General features: G+C 44.4%; 1 long non-coding RNA gene across 1 annotated transcript; it reads right to left on the bottom strand.

Moving 5' to 3' along the window:
• Positions 1 to 17,127: 17,127 nt before the first annotated feature.
• On the bottom strand, positions 17,128 to 18,933 carry LOC146191931 (uncharacterized). Its single transcript, XR_014706716.1, has 3 exons — positions 18,384 to 18,933; positions 18,161 to 18,300; positions 17,128 to 17,334 (listed from the first exon to the last, which is right to left on the bottom strand). It is a non-coding gene; the product is annotated as an uncharacterized LOC146191931 (long non-coding RNA).
• Between the last annotated feature and the right edge of the window lie 231 nt (positions 18,934 to 19,164).

Raw genomic sequence — 19,164 nt, 5'->3', positions numbered from 1 at the left:
GTAAATTTAAATGTTCGATCAAGCTTTCTTAGACGCATGTGTCGGGCGTCTGGTTGAGCCCAGTAAGTCGCTGTAGCAATATTCATACAACTCTTTAGAAGACACGTCGTATCCGCTCTTGAAAAAGGCACAGCTGTTTGGAAGCCATTGATGAGAGCGCTTTTCGCTTCAACATCGGCCTGCTCATTCCCATGGAGGCCGCAGTGGGCAGGAATCCATTGAAACATTATCATGTGGCCTTGCAGCTGGGCAGATGTGATGAGCTCCGTAATGTTTAGTGCCAGGGACTGATAGGCAGTGTGGCGTAAGAAGTTTTCCAAAATTTGTAATGCAGTCTTCGAGTCCTTGAATATACACCATTTTTGAGGTGGTTCCCCACATATATAGCGAATAGATTCCCGAATGGCTACAAGTTCGGCAGCGGTTGATGTAGAGTTATGTCCCAAAAGGAAATGCAGAGTCGTTTTCTGAGCTGGTATGACCACAGCTGCAGCGGATGCCTGTGCTGACACAGATCCATCGGTGTATACGTGAATATAACTGGGATATTCTGACCAGATGTGTGCCAGAGTAAGTTGTTTGAGTCCACTAATTGGTACCATAGATTTTTTTAGTATTCCGGGAACACGAAGGTGCACCAAAGGTTTATCCATCGTCCATGGTGGTTGGGTGGGACGATATGGGAGGGCATATCCTGTCGGTACTTGCGACTGATGGCAGCGGAGTGCAGTTGTAAAACTGCAGTCCGGCCTCTCATCCAGAATCTTGCTGAGTGGGTGAAAACGGTGTCTTGTAAGTGCTCGTAAATATACACGAAGTGGTTCGTGTGACAAGTATATGGACATTGGGCGAGCGTGTGCCTCTTCAATTGTGCCTTTGTTAGAGGTGCATCTGGGCAGTCCAAGACATATTTTCAATGCCTGCGCTTGCACGCTCTCTAAAGTCCGCAAGCAGGAAATGCTCATACTAGAAAGTACTGGGAGACTGTACCGGATGTAGCCAACAAACAGAGCCTCGTAAAGCCGTATTAAGGAGCGCTCAGTTGGACCCCATTTGATGCCAGCTATGTAACGAAGTACATGGCAAAAATTAATTAGCCTCTTCTTCACCATAGCAATATGTTTCGACCAAGATAGTCGGTGGTCAATAATTAATCCCAGGAATCTGTGCCTGGAGACGTATGGTATTACGACTCCATGAAGGGTAATCGGGTAGCGGCTGACACATTTTCCCGTAAACGCTATCACTGCACACTTTTCTGCCGCTAAAAATAAACCTTGATGCCGTAAGTACATCGATGTTGATGACACAGCTCGTTGCAGTCTCGCCCGTAGTTGTGGGCGCGTCGAACCAGAGGCCCAGATGCAGATGTCGTCAGCATATGCACTGATGTGGATGTTAGTTGGCAGTTCACTCACCAGGCCAATTAGCGCAACGTTAAATAAAGTTGGGCTGAGAACTCCTCCCTGTGGAACTCCACGACCGACCTGAAAGTGGGTAGTATCTCCTTCAGGCGTAGTCATGTAAACAGAGCGGCCGCTGAGATAGCTTACAATCCACAAGTACAGTCGGCCACCAACTCCCACGTCGTCAAGTCCATCAAGAATAGCTTCATGGAGGACGTACCATGACGTACCTTAAAGAGGCGTACCAAGCATTTCTTTTGCTACAGTCATTCCATCCGCTTAGGAGTAATGTTCTTCAAGAGCATTATGCGGATAGAGGCCAAAGTTTTAAATGGACATTTTCTTGTAAGGCAGCAAGTTGACTTAGCTACTGAGTGCTCATGAGCGTAAAGATGCTGCTGCGTTATGAGACGAGTAGAAAGTAAAAATTTGGAATAAGAAAGGCGTGCTGTTTATCGTGCCTTTAGGTCAGCCATTCTATTCACTGAAGCTCATCCACCTTCCTCTCAGCAGCACATGCATCATACGCTCAAAAGTAAAAGTCATGAAGGCACGCAACGGCTATCAGTCTTTCGATACTGAAGAACCCACAGGTTTTCTTTTGAAATCTTGGTTATGTTAAGTCTTAGTGGCAAATAGTTTATTGCTTGTCCTAAATGGCAGGTTTAATTGGTTAGTTCAAATTCTTCTAAAAAAACAGGCTTATTTGGTTTGGTTCCTTTTGACCACCTCGAGCGGTAAGTCCTTGTCAACTTTTGCGGTACAGGATAGGGGGCTCTAAAACTGCGAAATATCATTGGATATTGTATTAGGTCTAAACGAGGAGCAAATAGAGACTGCTGTTTGTGGCGAGGAGGAAAAAAGCCTGGAAATGGAGCGTGCAGGACCATTCCTCCTTTCTAGTATGTGGGGATGCGGTGAGAGCAGCGGAAGCTGCGGGAAATGCTACGGAGAAAGCACACGCGCTTCGAAGTATTTTGCGCAGAAAACGTGTTGAATAGCCGAAAAATGTCTAAGCTACTTAGCTGATGCGCTTGAAACGATAACTTTAGTCTTCTTTTATATTTCTAGTTTTTTTTTACATGCCCCACCCTTGTCCTTTCTTCTTGTTTCTCCTGTCTTTCCTTTCTCTCCCTGATAGCTTTATTTCTGCCGGCTGCATCTTAGCAGCTAACAAGTTTCGCAGTTAGTAAAATCATATTCTTTACTCTGTTATTCGCGTTAACAAGATAACGACGTTAACGACTGAAAAGAGATGATTAACACAAGATAGAAAGAGTAACAGCGGTATTATGCGAGCGTGTCGCTACATGTTGTTCCAGTTGCCACTGTTACAATTGGGCAAAGGGCAGCGGCCTTTCAATTTTTAGCATCAGTCGAAAATATTTCGCCTTGGCATTGTTTCGTGCGAGCTGCGACCTATGCTTGTAGAGAAGGGACAGGAGAAACTGAATATCCGTGCAACAGCGGCAGCCATTGGGAAACGAGAGGATGATATTCTTTGCGTCCAATATTTACGAAATACCGAATGGCGAAGAAAAACTATTTCGGCGCCGTCACTTCAGATTTACGAAAATATGAAGGAGCACATTGAAATTGAAAACAACGATGCCTAATAAATTGGTTTAAACTTGTTACTTATTGAAACAGCAATACAATATATTTTTGGCAGAAAGCACGCATCTCAAAGGGTTTTCTGGTCGATAATAAATGTGAATGTGGTCACTGGAACCGCAGCCATTACTTACATTGAGCAAATCTTGCGGGAACAAATGAGCTATATAATAGTTGTTCATAAAAGCAACTTTCGGTTAGGTTATTATCGGACGTTATTCTATAAGGTTACTATTCCAAAGAATCAATTGTCTATTTTCTGTTTTATCAGGCCGGACCTCATCCTGGCAGCAGCAGCAGACAACACCACTAGCGGACAAAAATTTAGGATAGCAGCTCCCACCGTCGACGAAAGTAACCGCCACCCCCCACAGGCACAGGTAAACTGGTGGCAGAGTCTTGCAATAAGTGCTAAAATCTGATCCAGGTAGTGGACGCATAAAAACCCCGGCTTTTTCACCCAACAAAAATAACCTATGGCAGAGTAAATGGATCCGAAATGGATAATGAATCTTTATGAATAAGACACATGCAGGTGTGAGAAATGCACGCAGTAGCCGCTCAAGCAGTAAACTGTATATGAATGGTCGGTTGACGAAAAAAATGTAGCGCGACAAGAATTGCACCTAAAATTACATCAAATAGCTACATTCGCTTGCTTTCTTTGATAAAACACCTATGGTAGCCCGTCTCTGGAAATAATTCAAGGGTAAAAAGTGGATCGAAAGCTGCCCCGCCTTGCTAGCTTCATTGCCTTTCCAGTGGTACACCACCGCCTTTTTGTGCCACATAAAAGTTTTAGAATAAACGTAATCACGCTCGTAGCATAGCCGGCCGACTGGATCAGAGGAATAAATATATATCATATGTGACCGAATGGCTCCACTGCTGTTGAAAAGCTTTCTTCTTTCATTCAGGTACTGTTCGAACGCAAAAACAATTTCATGCGAAAGCTCCAAAATGGCGATGTGCGCTCTCTTTTTATTTTTCCGCTGATGCGACCGCACATACCAGTATGGCAGTTGCTCTCAACTTAGCCGCTAGATGGCACCACCCACACAAACTAGTAGCGTTTAAAATAAAACGGTGTATGCGAAAAAAAAAATTATTTTCGTATGTCGTGCAACTGCTGTTATTTGCTGTGAAAAGGCAGCCTGAATATGTGGTGAATGCATTACCCAGACTATATGGTAAGTACAGCAGTCACTTCTAATCAGTTTTCTTGGAGACGCACGAAATCAGTGAAATATTCTTCAATTAAATCGAAAATAAACAGCACAATTGGTTGCTCTGACAAGGCGCAAGTGCAATCAAGAAATTTTCCTTCACATGTTGAGAGTACCCTTTGAAACCTGGCAAGCCAACGCAATGATTGAAACACTTGTTTATTAAGAAGAGTCCGATGCCTGCGCCTTTCACTGCTTAGCTCTGTCAATTACGTTGAAAGCAGCCGTTCTCCAAACTTCCGCTAGTATTTCAACCATATATCTCATAACGAATATGGTAATTTTGCACGGACTGAAAAGAATGGGCGCCTATATTGAGAAACATTTCACTGTTTTAGCGCCGTAAAAAAACTATAGAAAACTTTGTCTTGCGATCATTGCAATAATTTGGCAAGGATGCTTATCGCTAGCAAATTTGAGTCATATAAACTTAGTGTTATTAGGAAACATTATATCCAAGGTGTCCTTCAATGTAAACATTTGGTTTTATACTTTATTCCATTGTATTCTATCGGCGTACACTCCGCATGAAGCTTTGCACTCAAAGAAAGGAAACTATGCGTATTTTGTAAAAGAGCCTTGCTAGCTGAGAAGGCGGATCAAACGCATGTTATTCCTGCTGGTATCGTTATTTACTTCGTTGGTCCATTTGTAAACAATGTGGACGCTACATTTTAGTATCAATTCGGCGTGTTCATGAAAACACTTCGCTTGAAAGCGACATCTTTAAAATGAAGAAATTTTTTTCATTGTTCATTTTAGCGCTTTATTAAGACAAAAAATATGAAAACATTCTTCTGAAGCACCATTACACTGACATGTAACGAAACGATGCCAAAGGACAATAATTCTCGGCAGAGAAAGGACAAATGTCTGACGTGAGCGAGAAGACAAAATTCCATATTTTACACGCAGCCCGAGATTAACTTGAAACCTATTTGCATTCCCGTTCGTGCGCATTTTCGGAATGACATCTTTTAACGATTGCTATGGCATAGCAAGGCCGCATGAAGGCAACACTCTATAAGGAATGGAGAAGGATGACGATTTTTTGCCGCAGAAAAGGCACCTTGAGTAAATGCTACTAACAGCTCTATATTTTTTTATATATTCGTGTTTATTCAGCGCCGAGGGAACTATCTGCCTTGGTGAGGTGCAGTCTACTTCCTCAAACATTCCTGCAGATCGATGTCATAAAGGGAAGAAAAACGCGAGAATGAGAGAAAACAAACTGCGATACACTACCGGAATCGCTTATTCGGCGCTGTATCCAGCTTTAGAAGCTTCTCGCCTCTAAGCACCAGCGGGTAGGAAAAGCAGCGGCGCCGATCCCCACACGAGATGCTTGATGGAGCGCGCGTTGGCACGGGGAGCTTAGCCATCCGTCATACGCGCCCGGGAAACCACGGAACGGGAACGTTGCCGACTGAACAGTCAGGACTGCAGTGCTCGCCGAGGGAATCGTGAGAGAATGCGCTTTATGCTGGATAACTGTCGGTATTTTTATATCGGTGGTGGGATCGATGGTGCGTACTCTTCGGTGACAGGCGGGCAGTAAGCGCGCCGCGGCTTCCCGCTAGCGCTCAACTGCCGTGTAGCGAGCGTTGATACTCAGTTTCTTTGGAAAGACTGGCCTATCGGCATTTCTTAAGATACGATTCCTATATGACAGCTGTCTACTTGACTCTATGCTTTTCTGTCGTGAAGCTCTTTTGTCGCTTGTATTTTGATTCCCCTTTTGCTCAGTATTAGCACAGTATGAGCCATATGGCATAATGGGCTGTAGGTAAAATTTATTTTGGCAGATTTAGCGGTGCAGGATAAACAGCATCCTGCATTTGTTTTCCTACTGACATCGAAAGATCTAACCATAGTAGGAAAATCTCCCCTCTCCTCGAGCATTTCTTGCTTTCGCATACTATTGGCTTCACTATTATGCATTTTATAATAAGCTCTCTATAATACACCGATACTCCAATTTGCTCTCTATCAATTCACCAGGATGTGGATCAACCTTTTCATACGTCTGAGCTGCACACAGCTTTAGCAAAGGAAAAAACCACCATTTCAACGGGACCAACGGGATTACCGTCTTGGAACTTCGCAACCTTCCGGAAGGCTATATTGAGCGCCTCCTCGATGACATAAACAACATGTGGACGACGGGACATTTCCTAGACCCTGGAGCGAATCGCTTATTATACCGATTCCTAAGCGGGAAATCCACCTAATCAACATAGCAATTTGAGGTCGATAGCACTGACCAGCAACCTGTGCAAGATTATGGAACGAATCATCCTAGAGCGCCTTTGGCTTCACGGAGAAAGCAGCGTAGTTCATCCTCACCAAACAAGATTCCGGCGGGAGTTAAGCGTCCAAGGACGTGCTCCTCATACTGCGGCATCAGGTTCTTTACGTGCATTCGTCGTTGAAACTAAGAACCGTGGTTGCTGTAGATGTCTGCAAGGCATACGGCTCTGTACCCCATACAGCCCGCATCAAGAGCGCCAGGCTAGCTGCTGTGCGTGGCCGTGTACTTACCTTCGTTGTAAACTTGCCTGTCAACCGATTGTACCAAATTAAAGTAGGCGACAAAGTTAGCAGTCCGAGGCGCAACAATATCAGCGTACCGAAAGAAGCGGTTCTTTCGCTCAAATTATTCAATCCTGTAACGGTGAGAGTTCTGCCACTCCTTGCTGCCATTCAGTTCCTGCATTGTGCCTTGTATGCAGACATCTCCATCTGGGCAACGACAGGCTCTGTGGGTGAACAAGAACAACTGTCGAAACAAGGTCTAGATGCCATCGAAGATTTCTTAACCACAGTGGGCATGTCCGCATCGCTCGACAAGACTGAATATGTTTTAATCCCTAATATTTCACACAGACAGGTAGAAGCAGGTCAATGATTATATACTCTATGCATGTCCAGCCAACGTATTCGACGCAATTCTATCATACGAATTCTGGGGGTTTATCTTGACCAAGACGGAAAGGGCACAACATGGATCGGCGAAGTAAGGTGACAATTCAAGGCACCCCTACGCCTCATTAGCAGAGTAACCTGTCTCCAGTGGGGTACAAAGGAGAAGGAGACCTGTATGCTAATTATAGACCTTCTCAACTCCCGCACCATGTATGGATACAATTTCCACATCATCCCAAGAAGACAGCTAACACCTTGAAAAGCTTAACAGAGAAGCCATCCGCATTGTCATGGGTCTGCCAAAACACACACCTCTCAAAGAGCTGTGCGCGCACAGCGGCATGAACCTACTTGTGGAGATTGCTGAACAGGTAAATCTCGTCCAATGGTATCGGCTAAACTCTACCCCAGCTGGCCGGTACATCCTAGAAGAACTTCATACTGTGCCAAACAAAGAAGTTTGTCCATCAAATGATTACGTGCATACGTCTTGGGCCCCGGCAATTTCGCTGAGAGAAGGCAGACCATTGCCAAGAAATAAGGCTCCTCGCTGTGGCAATTCAGAGCGACGCAAGCTTTTCGCTAAGGCGCACAGCAGCAGCGTGGCAAACAAACAGCGGCTACTACCGCAACCATATATATTGATTTGGCAGAGACATTATTTCCTGCAACCGATGTCAATAACAGCGAGACTGATGTTTCAAAGTATATCCGGACGGTAGCTTGGGTCCATGTCACCAATCGTGTGGTGAATACATCCACACTGCTCATCACCGACGGCGTCGACACAGTGGAAGTAGAGCTTACAGCCCTTTTAAGAGATGCGCAGTGGGGCTTATAAACCTTTCCTAAATGTGACTCCAAGCACAGACTATATCTCTTCGCGGACTCGTCTCGCGCGTATTAAGTGTTTAGACGAGTGACCACGATTCTGTCAGCGTACTCTACAATAATCAGTGATATACCAACGACATTTGACGAGCTCAATTACGAGCTTAAGATAAGAGCGGCAATTTCCGGAGTGCCTGCACACAGAGGCATTGAAGGCAACGAGCGAGCCAACTGCGAGCCGCGAGCAGCAGCAAGCAAAATATCAACTTCGCCGAACGCACTTTCTACTATAGTTGGTACCAGTACCCAACTGTTGGAGCCCTCTATCTCCAAAAAAGAAGCGGCGGCCCAAGGCCCTTGAGCACCTCCGCAATGGAAGAGAAGAACTCGACGAGGAACAGGCGGGCCCCATTCCCCATATGCCGGAGGATTTATCGAGAGCCATGTAGACATTAGTCCGCCGCCTGGCTACTAACACTTCATTAACCCCGCCATTGTGGTAGAAAGTATTCAACAACGACAGTGACAAAGGGATTTGCCATCATTGCTAAGGTCCAGAAACCGCTGTCCATATAGCATGGGACTGTCAAGATTATTCTGATAGTCGGGTTTGGGCTGTCGCTGAAATTCCCATTGCTACATCGACTGGGTCCTTGCGCTTTCTGTCGACAACTCGGTCGCCGCTGTGCTCTGGGCAAAGCTCGGAGAGTTTGTTGACTTAGGTCCCAGAGTCAAACTTTGCGGCAGCTGTCGAAGACAAACCAACCAGCACCCGCCTTAGCCATCGTGACTGTGGTAGGGCCAGAGGCCCGCACAGATGTTAGAGGCAAAAGTGCATAGTGACTGAGGGCTTTCAATAAAGATGTGTTTCAATCAATCAATCTGCTGAAGGCATTTTAGCTATTATTTGTCTTTGTTTTCAGCCTAGATGTAGTTTATGATAGCAAGAAATAAATGTTATTGAGCTTTATTTAAAGACGAGGGGCATCCTGAGAAAATTGGGCATAGATACAAATAAGATGTATGCGCTAAGGGCCAAGGCGGACTATGTCATAATGAATATGGACAGGATAGTGAAAGTAGCCGCGGAGTTCTATACTGATCAGTATAGTGCCGAAGCAAGTAGGGACAATAATGAGGTAGGCCGTAGTGAAAAGCATTCAGACGTGCCGCCAGTGACGAAGGATGAGGTCACGAAAGCTTTAGAAACTCTCAAAAGGAGAAAAGCAGCTGGGGAGGATTAGGTAACTACAGATTTGTTGAAGGAAGGGCGGATATCATGCTGCATAGGTTGGCCACCCCATATACGCAATGCCTGGTGTCATCGACGGTTCCGGAGCCATGGAAGAACGCTAAAGTTATCTTAATACATAAGAAGGGGATAATAAGGACTTAAATTACAAGGCAAACAGCTTACTATCTGTTACATTTAGGGTGTTTACTAAAGTTACTTCAACCAAGCAAAATATCCGAGTGGTGAAGGGTGGATGTTTCTAGTCCTGCGGGGCTGGGACGGTAGGTCAACGCCGCTTGCGGTGGGGGTAGCCAGCCGCCGAAGTTTTATCAGTTGCAGGCTGTCATTGCACCCGACACCGCTTAGGCGGCGGACGACGGATGTTGCGGCGAGCGTCTATCTCCTTCGTTTTCTTTCTTCTCAACTTTCTCTCTTCTGTCCGCACGAGGCAGCGGAGGTGGCTCGGCTACAGAGCAAATAGCAAGCCCATTCATTTTCGTTTCCTTCTTCCTACAGCCACAACAGCAACATATCAAGCAAGTTGTCGGAAAGGAAACACTGCTATCGATCATATCTATGTCATTAAAAATGTTATAGAAAAATGCTTGGAACATACCCAGCCCTTATTAGTAGCATTCTTTGAATACGAAAAAGCATTTTGCTCAGTAGGAACCTCGGCAGTCATACAGGAACTACGAAATCATGTTTCGGACGAGCCGTATGTGAAAGTACTGGACGATATCTATAGTTGCTACACAGTTCTGCATAAAAAAAGTAATTAGATTCCCGTAAAAAATTCTGTTATAGGCAAGACGGCGCGGTCTCCGCAGTAGTATTTAGAGGTTGCTGAAAGGAAGTATTCAGACACTTGTAATGGGAGCAGTTAGGAATAAGGAGGGATGAAGAATACCTCAGTAATCTGCGTTTCGTTGATGACATTGCATTGTTAAGTAACTCAGGGTACCAACTGCAACTAATGAATAATGATCTAGACAGAGGAAGAAAGGTAGGCCCAAAGAATAATTTGCAGTAGACTAAGATAATGCTGAACAGCTTGGGAAAGGAAACAACACAATAAAATAAGTAGCGAAGTGTTGGAAGTGGTAGGCGAATGTGTCTACTTAAGACAGGTAGTCACCGCAGATCTACGCTATGAAAGGGAAATAACTAAGAGAATAAGATTGGGATGGAGCGCATGTTTCATGTATTGTAAATTATGAGTAGCAGCTTACCGGTATCTCTCAAGAGCAAAGTATACAACAGTTGCATCTTGCCTGTACTCACCTATGGCGATGAAACGTGAAGGCTAACGAAAAGGGCCCTACTTAAGTTGAGGACAACGCAGAGGGCTATGGAATGAAAAATGGTAGGTGCAACTTTAATAGATCGGAAACGTGCAGAGTGGGCCAGAGCTATAACTTGAGTTAATGACATTCGAGTGAAAATCGAGAAGGAATGGGCATATGCAGGGCATATAGTGCGTAGAGAGGACAACCCATGGTTGCTTATTATAAGTAATTGTATTCTAAGACAAGGAAAGCATAGTAGGGGCGGCAGAAGGTTCGGTGGCTAGATGATGTTAAGAAGTTCACAGGGGACAAGTGGATGCAGCTAGCACAGGAACGGGTTAAGTGGTGGAGTATAAGAGAGGCCTTCGTCACTGCAGTGGATATAATTAGTACCAAAAAGAGAAAAACGCCCACCCAAAGTTTGGTTCAAAAATGTAGGCGTTTCGACTATCCATGCAAACGCCCTGTTGGTGAACAAGACTTCCGTATGGAAATGGAAACGTCTACACGTTTGACCGAAACTTTTGGTCGGCGTATTCCTTTTTTGGTACTAATAATGACCTTGCTACACGACTAGACGAGATTACGTCGAACCTTAGACATCATGCAGTGAGTATAGGCCGGCTGATGGTTATGATGATGATGAGAATTTCATGAGTTCAATAAGCGTGATTGGAATTCAATGTAGCTAAGATGAAAAGTCAAAATCTGTGATAAGCTAGAAAGAGAGAAACAAACGATTTGATAAGACAAGTTGAATTCATGGTCGGCTAAAGCAAATTGAAGCAAAATTAATGCCGCGTATTCTGCCTTAAATCACCCAATCAGCCCTGTGCACAATAAAATGAGTCACACCTTTGCAAGCCTTCCATTGGAATTGATTTGGAATCTATTAAAAGTGTGTATAATTTCATCTACTCAGCAGGATAAATATAAAGTGACCAAATAGAAAGCACAATGTCCTCAAAAAGCTATATACCTTCTGACATACCTTCAGCATAAAATATCAACCTATAAAGCGGTGATTCATGATTCCAGCCGCAAATTCGTTGTTATGAAAGAAATTTACTTTTTATGCTGCTCTCAAGGACAGCCAAAATAAAGCTTTCTCGCCAATTTTCAAAACATTTCTAATACCTGTGATTGTAACAGTTAATCATAAAATACCTGAGAAAAAAAGGCCCAGTATTGCGATTCTATATCGTTAGGAAAGAAAAAACGATGAGCAGCGACTACAGTTCTAAATGAGATTTACGAGTCAGAGAATAATGTTTCATCTATATATTTCCTTTCCCTAAAGACAAAAGTCGAGCTAAATGGGCCAGTGAGCCTTTTTAATCGCTTCGACAGTGAATGCGGCTAGGCAAGGGTTTTACGGCAGCGAGCTTGGGCAGCGAGCTCTGGCACCCTTGCATTGTTCGCTTATTTTAATTATGTATGTTACCGTACAGCATTGCAGAATTGTAACCGACGTTATAGAGGCAGGAATACGTGATGTTTTATTTCTGCTTTTATGCACCAGTTATCATGCGCTTTCATGAAAACAAAGGTTCGTCTGTTGCTTCTTCATACTAAATTGCTCGGTCAAGTGGGTTTGGGGGTTTGGTGGTGTGCTACAGTCAAGCGGTATTAGCCAATAAAAGAAGTAACTGGTGAGACAGCTGAAAGTTTTTTTACGTACCGAAATGTGGTAACAACTTTTAAAATTTCACTAGCGTCGCGCTTATATCACTCACTGAATGCGTACTGCCCAAAATCGATAGACACGCCTCGTACGCCCTTTCATTCATGTCAGGCATGACTATTAAGGATGAATTTCTTTTCCCGAGAGCGCCATTATTACTACCTGGAATACGCCAAAAAAGTAACAGTTACAATGAGGAGAGCTTAGTATACCCCGTATGCATGTAATGCGTATTCATTGGAAAATACGCCGTAAATGCTCGACATATGGAACCAAGCATTTGTAATGAATTGTTTCGTTATGGGTGAAACAACCCTAATTGAGCTTCCTTGATAGAAGTGCGCATTTGGATCTAAGATTTGGGCGGTAACTCTGTAGCGGCAACATGGGAGTAGCCATTTGGCTGCTAACAATGAAGGGAATATTGTTTATTTTTTCGAAATCGTCGAATTAAATAACATCAGTTAGATCTAGTTTACGCGACGTTCCATCTCCATTACGCATCCAGTACTGGTATTTTCATGTCAAATTTTCGTACACATTATTTCAGATGTTATATGAGAGGTAATGAAACTTTCACCATATTACTAAAAACCTAAACAGTTCAGGCAAACGGCGCCTAAAAACAGACGTGTTTGTGACCCCCCTTTTTGTATCCACGCTGGCGAAAAACACAGCAAAATTCTGTTAACGGTAAACCCAGATAGCACCGTGAAATATGGACAGCAATAGCCCCTGTTTTCGCACGAAAGCCTAATAAAACGGAACCCCCTGGAAAGGTATACAACAAAATTGCCGAGCGAGTCGTTTAATCCAGTTTCAAAATATTCAGCCATACTATACATAGCCGATTTTCAGCTATCACTGTCAAGCGCTTGCTGTCTGCCAGAAAGCACCAGCGCAAGAGGAAGAAGACATCTACCTGATTTTGAATTGCCGCTTTAGTGGAAGGAGAGCTGAGCTGCAGGAACACTACGAGGCCTTCTGTCTTTCGCGGTCCGAAAATAAGTGTAGGCGACGAGCCATCTTCTACTGGTGCTGCGCGCGCTATATGTTTGCTTTTAGACTGGAAATGCCTATGGCTACTCTCACATCGCTCGTCAGCAACATGTCTCACGCGCAAAGCCGGGAGTAATTTTGTCGGGGAAAAACAGCCGCATAATATGCAGCCGTCAGATACGTTAGCATTGCGTTGCACGGGGATTATTACGGCCTCACATTTATGCACAATTTTGCTTAAATTATTGCTATCTGTGTACACAGGAAAGTTTCTGAACAGCGGTGGTGTGCATGTCTTAGTGTGTTACAAAATCTTGCTCGCGTTTTTGGGATTAGCATTAGTGTTATTAAAATTAACCAAGCAGATGTCGGCATCAAAAAGGTGCCATGATTTGAGCAGGGTCGCAAATGTGCAACTGTTATCAATATTTAAATTTCACATAGAAATACAGTACAGGCAAGCAATAGGGACTAATTCTGCAAAGGCCCCAAGGCCATGGCGCAGTAATTAGGGTGCTCAACTTCTGTGTCCGATGATAGCGGATCGAACCCCGGCCGCGGCAGCCGCTTTTCGGTGGAAGCGAAAAGCAAGGAGCCAATGTGCTGTGCGATGTCAGTGCACGTTAAATAATACTATGTGGTCGAAATTTTCGAAGCCCTCCCCAGAGGCTTCTCTCACAGCTTGATTGACTCTGGTACTTTAAAGTCCACAAACCAAACCAAATCAATTAATTTTGTAATGGAAGGATGATTTCTCAAGGAATGGTTCTAGTGTTGTCATTTCTTCTCCACAAAGGGAGCAAGAAAACAAAAAACCGACCTCAGTTGATATATGCGCATAGATTGCGGGTGGGTACCGAGTACTTTTTTCTATGCACTTCCGTTTCTTCGCTCCGAAATCTTTGCGAAAGCTAATTTACGCATGCTGTGCTAGTAGCAACGTAATGCCGGGAGAAAATGCCGCTTCAAGATACTGCAGGCTGGACTGTATGATTTTCGGCCCAATACCGTGTGCGCATACGTACGTTGGAAGTAAACCTTTTAATCGCATAATACGAGAATCTATAGAGGGTGAAAAGGCATACGCCCTCGTTGGCGCTACCCTCAGAAGCGTCAATACCATAAAAATAGCACTAACAAATTTCTGGTTTATAGATTTGAAAACAGAACAATTTTCTTGGACAGCTGCTTCGACATGTTCTTTTATTACTTCTGACGTAACAGCGCGGAAAAACGGGAAACTGAATAGACGATACAGCGCTGCATAGGCCCCGCTTATCTTTGCCCTCCTCTTTATCTCCGCTTTTTCGTGTCCCGTTCTGCTTTGGTACGTCACTGACAATGTTGTTTTGATATCATTTTGCTCATATTTGTGTGGATGGAGGGAATATTGTTTTTCGGGTCTTTTGTGAAGGCTTTTTTAAGATTATGGAAGCTTTAGGAGCTAATGTCGCATGAGCACCGCCTGCTAAACCAGAAACAGGAGGATGTAATTGATATAACCCAAACTCTGTTTCAACACGCAATGGTATGGGAAGCAAGGTATGGTATACCATAATGTCTTGTGATATGTGATGTTGCACGTCGTGAAGGTAGTGTGGGGCTTACGAGAGACGCCTTAGAACAGTGTTTCCTATACCTTCGACCTTCGTGAACACCTGGGGGGGAATTCTATAACGCTCTCAATTTCGCTCTCAAGTTGTAGAGCGTGACGTCAAATTGACGCGGCTTTCACGTGACCTTAAGACGTCGATCGTGACGGATTACGGAATCGACCAATTGCCAGTGACTCGTAGCATGACTCCGCCCCTGAGGTCTCCGTTCCGCGGTCGTGCCTACTGCTACATATTTGTCGCAACGCTAGCCGAGGCCGACGAGGGACCGTCTCCTAAGTTTTTATGAAACGGCGCAGTTAATACGCAGTAAATAAAATTAATAGATATTTATTCTGCTGAGGAACTGTATTTACAACTAACTAACATGAAGCATAAGAAGATACGTTTTAAGCTTCGCAATTAAATTTGCTCTTCAGTAACTTTTTGTCTCCGCGAGGGCACGCTGACGGTGTCAAAGAGTGCACATGGCGGCTTGCTGGAAAACAGCTGATTCCTCGGCTAGTTGCTATTTTTCGTGCGTCGCCTGAAATCGAGGTCCTGTGCGGATGTCGTGAGCAGCTGGAAAAATCCGATTGAAAACAATGAAGGCTACGAACCTGCAGTGGTCAGCGTGGTGAAAGCGTTGGGCATGAAAATCGACTAAGCCATCAGCTTACTGAAGAGTGTCAGCGTTGTCAAAGTGTTTACTATCGATGGCAAGAGCGACGAGTGGGAGGTATGTGGTCTGCTGTTCTGTTTGTTTAAAAGAAAATACAAGAAGATCATGAAGGCTACATTACTGTGTTTGCCGACAGAGGAACGTTTGCACTTGCAGTAAGGCAGGTGGCAGCTACTATGCAAGAGTTAGCAATTGCAGTGCGGGAAACGAGATCCGACACACGACCCTCCACCACGGACTCCTCATGCAAGCCACGGTGACAGTTACTCCTGTGCTTCGCAGCCAGTTGACTTCGTCCGCATCGGGCTCCGTTCCCGATATTCCGTTGATGTTTTGATGATTGTTTAGTCTCTATAAGGTACACAAACTGTGATGTTAATGCTTCCTTTGGTGTGTTCAGAGAAAGAAAATACTTTATTCAGAAATTTGCTATAGTGACCGAGGAGAGGACGAGCTTGTTCAGCCAGGTCTGGACAGGGATGTGTAGTATTCATGTTGAACGGTATGCCCCCCCCCCCCTTTTTTTTTTTTTTGACGGGAAAGGCAAACACATGACGCAAGCTTGGTGCGCGATGCCGGAGGCGAGCTGGTGAATCTGCTTAATTTCCCTAGTCTCATAAACAAGGGGCCCACCAGTGAGGTGTGCAGATTACCTTGAAGGCGAAGAATGTGTGCTAGTTTTGAAGTGCCATCATGGAGTCTGTGTAGTGTTTCAAAAAGATGTTCATTTTACACACATTCCTCATTCTATTACCTTTCCATGTTGTGTGCATTATGTACAAACCATTTTAATTGAAAGGCCAGTTTGCACAAAAGATGCCTTTTCTGATTATTTGTTGAAAATGACTTGGAAAATAAATTCCAAGGTCAAAAGTAGGTGACAATTATGTAAAGGGGTGCTTATCACATGTTTATGGTGCATGAAAGAGCGCTGAACAAGGGTTGAGGGGAGCCTCAGTTTGCAAGCCGAACCCACATTTAGATTTTGGCTAGCAAACCAAGGTTCCTCCTCAACCCTTGTTTAGTGCTGTTTTGTATTGAGTAGCCATCTTATTTCTCTCGTTCTACCATGTTTATGGTGTAAAATATTTTTGAATGCTCATGTTTTAGCTGCCTCTACTGTCTTCAAGCTGCTCAGCAGTCCCCTTGCAGTTTTACACGTTTTATTAGTGTACATAACATCTGCTCACACATTGCCTTAACAATGTATGTGTGATGCTTATTTTATTTTCACTAGAACTTTGTAATCATTCAGCAATCATTGTGGGCACTGCAGCCTAGTATTTGTACACCATTCTCCTAACAGCTGTTACAGCATTTAGCACTGCGAGCAAGATCTCTAGTAGTATACCATCCAGCTGGCATTTTTACCTCTGATATGTAAGCGTTTTGCACACTGCACCATGCATACAGTACCTATTTCTATAGGTAGCTTCAATATGTTGAAAGGGAGCGGCTTCTTTGAGCCCAATAATTATTCTGCAATATACATGTCAATGTTGTATGGTCATTGTACATCAAGGTACCTAAGTGTGTTGGTATATACGATGTCTCTTTCTCAATAAAAACACTCGAGTGAAATACAGCGGCCAAGAAATAAGTGCTTCTACTGGGATATATGTGGCAGTAAAACATCTTGGTGCCATTTTCTGATTCCAATAAGTGTCATGGTTATTTATTACCTTGCTGTAACGCTACGCTTTTCGGTTTAAGCATGTTTACCACACAGCTAGTGACCGCAGCCAACTGTGCCAGGCTGCAAGGTGATAGCAGAGAAGGGACAGCAAGTTGGGTCTGGGATGACTTGGCATTGGTGTAAGCAGCCATGACTCCAGTGGGTAGTCACTGTCTCCTGCATAACCAAACAATGACATCCACTTAAGTCCGCCTTTTGCATGTTCTAGTATACAATCAAAGATCCATAGCAACTAGCCCATAGAAAGGTGGTAAACATTCACAGGAATGTTGGCAACATATCACAGGGCTGTCCAAGCAAGCATCATTGTAAGGATAGCCTTGTAGCTTGACAGTGATATAAACAAAAATGTGTTAAGATTACCTGCACAACACAAGCGCTACGGTTTCTTAGGCAGTAAAGAGATTTCAAACATTGAATATTTGGTTGCTGGTGCCATAACACTAAATTTGTACATTAACAAGCATTCATATGCATAACTATAGTCCATCTTATGCATGCAGCTTCAGCGAATTCAGACAATCGATCACTCGCCGAAATACAAGTCAGCTTCTCTGTAAGGCTCGTAATCCAACCAAAAGGTCTCGTTATCACACAACACTCTTCTAGTTCTTGCTGAAACGAAAAGAAGCAGGCGCTTTTTGCAGCGTACTCACACTTTCGAGTAGCGAACGTGTCGTAGGGAGGGAGCGTAACGAATGGGGGCAAGGCACTACAATCCCTAGTCCCTTCGTCCTGTATTTTGAGGTATATACAGGTATTGAACTTTCGTCAGGTGTCGCTGGGTAATCTCGAAGACAACAGCTGGAAAGAAAAGAGATCTTTCCTCTGTTCGTTTTTTAACATTGCGAGGGGGAACGAGTCCTTTCGGTTAGAAAACAAGACTTGCAGAGAAGCCAACTTACAGCAAGGGGTCGATTGCACATATTAATGCATATAATCAATATCGTTCGATAACCGACGCGGGTTTTTTACAGCTTACCCAAGAAAAAGTCGCAGGCGTTTAGCAGGCCTTCGTTCACCTTTCGGCGTGCAGGAGTACCGCTAGAAGAACGCGTTGTTTGGAGTCCTTGGTCCCACGGGGCAACGAGGGTGAAAAGTGCGTATGTTCGCGTCGCAGATCTGTAATAAAATAGGAACAATACAAGTTTACAATGATGTTTCGAACTCGTAACCAAGCACACACAGTCAAAACCAAAATTTACTCGCTACTGTGATGTTCACAACGTAGAACCCCTTGCCTAGCGACTTCTTTCCATATCGCACCACGGCGCCTTGACGACAATCAGCGTTCCGCCCGATGGCTTCCGCTATCAGCGTATGCACCTGCTGGTCGATGCCTATGCGATGCAAACGATGTTACGTTCCCGACGCAAGCTGGTAGCCCCCGATAGCAAAAAAACGCGGTGCGCATGCAGCCGCAGTGGCTGCGCACTCGTCCGTGAGCTGCGTGAGCCCCCGTTCATCGATGTTCGTCGGCAATCGCCGCACAGTCACTCCACTTTCTGCTGGTTTCCGAGTTGAACACAGTCGGAACAACTAGACCGGTACGTCAAACGCGTCTTCGTCCTCCCTTCTACGCCGTGGATCGCACCGACACAACTGTCACACAGCCAGCGCAACGCTATAGCAACGCAAGGAACACAGCCGCCATTTTCGCTCTACTCAGTTGACTGGTTTTGGGGTTACCTCGTTTCGCTCACAATTTCAGTCAATATTCAGCTCATGGGCAACGTCACCACTTTAGTCTTGTTGATGACGTACCCACAGTCACCGGCGAGATCAGTGATGACGCAAAATTTCAATATGGCCGCCGACCAATAGGAGCAGGGCAAGTTGAGCGGTTTGAGACTGGTTTTGTATTGAGAGCGTTACAGAATTCCCCTCCTGTTGTCGATCCAAGCACAAACTATGGGACGAGAGACACATAGAATTATTTGCCTAGCATAAATTCATGGTGGCATCCACAACAAGAATCATGCCAAC

This window comes from Amblyomma maculatum, chromosome 4 (genome assembly GCF_055883805.1).
Source record: "Amblyomma maculatum isolate TAMU_Amacu chromosome 4, ASM5588380v1, whole genome shotgun sequence".
Taxonomy (NCBI): domain Eukaryota; kingdom Metazoa; phylum Arthropoda; class Arachnida; order Ixodida; family Ixodidae; genus Amblyomma; species Amblyomma maculatum.
This window is presented reverse-complemented; position numbering and strand designations above follow the sequence as displayed.